The sequence below is a fragment of the Chrysoperla carnea genome, chromosome 3 (genome assembly GCF_905475395.1).
Source record: "Chrysoperla carnea chromosome 3, inChrCarn1.1, whole genome shotgun sequence".
In the NCBI taxonomy this organism is placed as follows: domain Eukaryota; kingdom Metazoa; phylum Arthropoda; class Insecta; order Neuroptera; family Chrysopidae; genus Chrysoperla; species Chrysoperla carnea.
Window position 1 is genome coordinate 7,717,686 of NC_058339.1, and position 3,377 is coordinate 7,721,062.

Consider the following 3,377-nt stretch of genomic DNA (forward strand, 5'->3'; position numbering starts at 1 on the left):
GGCATCCTAGCCTTGGCCAATCCAATGATTATCCAAGCCTGGGCCAACATTGGTTTGCCATAGAACGGCCAACGCAAGGGAGCCCAGTCTTGGGCCAAGACTAGGCATCCTAGCCTTGGCTGACAATATTCAATTATTGAAGGGAAATCGCAGAATAAATCGTCATTTTATTATTATTATTATTATTTAATTAATTACATTGATGACATAAACTCCTGAAATGGACACATTTGACATTGTAAAAATTTTAAATACCTAACAAAAATTGGCATATACAACCAAAAGGTATACAATGCGCATGTGTAATACTGTTTATGGAGTAGGTACATGTACTTACAATAACTTCCTCCTTCTCTGTCTTTTAGTCACTATCCTTTTTACAAAGTAATATTTTTTTTCAAAACCTCTCACTAGTAAGATGTTCTAGTAAGGTGTATATAAACATACAATGTTATCGCTTCTCGGCTCAATGAGTTAAACTCAACGTGCAGTATGTGTTCTTATCAACTCAATATATGGTACGCCTCGCATTGCGAGACCAGTATATTAAACTATTATTTGGAACACGGTAGATTGTTAGGAGCTTGCTCCTCTTCTACCGCGGGTTGACTCAGTATTGCGGTACAGCTGGGGTTGGCCCTGTCAAATGAATCACAAAATAGAATTCTTCATAAAATAATCTTAAAACTTAACTATGGCCTAGCCCTGCCAACCAGGCATGGGCCAGACTTAAAACTTAACTATGGCCCAGCCCTGCCAGCCAGGCATGGGCCAGACCTAAGACTAAACTATGGCCCAGCCCTGCCAACCAGGCATGGGACAAACTTAAAAATTAACTATGGCCCAGCCCTGCCAACCAGGCGTGGGCCAGACCTAAAACTTAACTATGGCCCAGCCCTGCGAACCAGGCATGGGCCAAACTTAAAAATTAACTATGGCCCAGCCCTGCCAACCAGGCGTGGGCCAGTCGAGGTAACCAGTCTTGGGCCAGCATTATCATTCCAGACTTTACCCAAGTCTGGGCCAAGTCTGGCTTACAAGTCTGGCCCAGAGTTCTGCATAGTTGGACCAAGCCTGGGCCAAGCCTGGGCCCGCCATACTTTCCTACATGGGAATATACAAAATTTTGATTTGATACATAATGCATAAACTATATTTCTTGAAAAATAAAATATTTATTTAAAAGAATTAGTTAATTATATATTGTATTGAAAATATTTTCTCACTTTCCAAATTTTGCCGCCCTAGAAAATTTGCCGCCCTGGGCACTAGCCCCGACTGCCCCTAGTGTAAATCCACCACTGTTTATATGACTTCTAGCATAAAGTTTTCCTTTGTATCATATATTTAATATAACTACAATGATAATTCCTCTATATTCGTCTCAACAACAAAAGTTCACAAAATATTATTTCAAAAACATACTGCATTGTAGTTTGCCATATAGTTTAATATTTAAAAAATTTTATAGAGAATTTTACTGTAGTAAAGTTTGTAATAATATTTGCATTACCATTTCCAACTTTGATTCTATATATATTAGAACTTGATATATACAATTTGATGAAAATTAAGAGTAAAATTTTAATTCTTAGCTTGGGGTATGGGTATGGAGGTTAGCGGGCCATGCTCGAGCATCGCGCCTCGAAGCAATGGTTCAGAGCACCTAGCCAAATAGACCCTTGTACTCTATCCCCGCTACGCTTTTCAGTGGCTATTATAACCAACTGATGAACTGAAACCCAGGATTTGCCTTGCGCTGAGTTTCCTAATTTCTTCTGGTTCGATTATGGCCGGACCAAACCATTTCCTTCGCTGTTGTATGAGCGCCGGGCAGTAACAGAGAAAGTGGATCGATGTTTCTTCTGAATTTTCTCCGCATCTGTCACACGCGGGAGATATTTTCCAATCTGATGTTGGAACTTGTTCAGGTTATCATGCCCTGTGAGTAACTCTACGATGAGTCTAATATCAGCTCTGTTTAGTTTCAAGATCTCCTCGGCTCTGTTACCGAGCGAGTTTCCTTCACCCAACAGGCTTTTGGCGATTCGCTCTCCCTCGTAGCTGGTCCATGCCTTTAATTGTTGGGTTTTCAGATTATTTCCTAATATGTTAAGACCTTCTTGGTATGGCATCTTCGCAAGCTTATCTTGAGTGGGAGCCATGGTGGTTCCCAGTTTGGCCAGCTTGTCTGCTCTCTCATTACCGTTCCAACCAGAGTGTCCGGGGATGCAGGTAATATTGACTTTACTGTGCCTCGCCAGGTTTTTTAGACTGCTTCTAGTCTTCTTGACGAGTCGCGATGACACTGTACAGTTTGATAGAGCTTTGAGTGCTGCTTGACTGTAAATCGCATTTGTCGGAGGTTTTTTCAAATTTTGTAAAAATTCACTTGTAGCGAGTTTCTTCATTGAAATTGAACAATAATGGTCTTTTATTGTATTTATTGGAACATTTTTTTCGAAGAATGCCTAAATCTTGCAGGAACAATTATACGAAATAATAATTTTTATACGAAAAATTTTGGGTAAAACTTTTCAGTTCGTTTTTGTCTTCGTTTTATTTCGGATATCAAATAAGATATATGCATACTTTATTAAGTGTGTACGTACGTAATAAAGTTATGATAATGTATTTAAGTTACATAAGTAGCTCTTTTATAAAGGGAAAATGAAAACATTATGCTTAAACTATGTAAGTATATGTAATATTAACACTTAACATGTTTGTGCTTTTAATTGTTTTATTTTATGTTAATTTTAATTTATTTTAAAAGCAAGAATGCTTAAAACAACAAAAACAAAACAACCCATCTTACAATTTCATCTTTTTATCACATTTAGCATCTAGTACAAGAAATAGAGATTTTGAACACAACCATTTTAGAAAATTGCTGAAAATTAAGTTTTAGGGAGTGAAAAGTACCTATAAGTGAAATTTGCTAGAGAAATAATGTATAGTTTGGCCACCATCTCGTTAGGGATTTACAATAATATGAAGTAAGAAGAGTTCTTACGGACCGGACGTTCCTATGTACAAAACAAAGAAAGAGAGACAGGTATGTAGTGTGTGAGTACCTATTTTCAGCCAATTTTTATACTAGAAAGTATAATAAATAATGAAAATGTGCAGAAATACGTCAGTTACCTTAAAATTTGTATAGATTTCAATTTTGTGGGATAGAATTGTGTTTTTGAATTTTATTCTGATTTTTCTTTCCTCCCTTTTTCAAAAGCTTCAAGTGCCCGAAATTTATTAATGTTATTTTTACCTACTTTCAACTATCTAATAAACTAGTTTTCAACGATTCCCTAAAATCTTTTAATTAAATAATTACTCTATCGCTTGTACTTGCTATAATTCATATTAAATAAGTT

General features: G+C 36.7%; 1 non-coding gene across 1 annotated transcript; it reads left to right on the forward strand.

Moving 5' to 3' along the window:
• The first annotated feature begins 453 nt into the window (after positions 1–453).
• LOC123297023 lies at positions 454–647 on the forward strand. Its single transcript, XR_006535211.1, has one exon. It is a non-coding gene; the product is annotated as a U2 spliceosomal RNA (small nuclear RNA).
• The last annotated feature ends 2,730 nt before the right edge of the window (positions 648–3,377 follow it).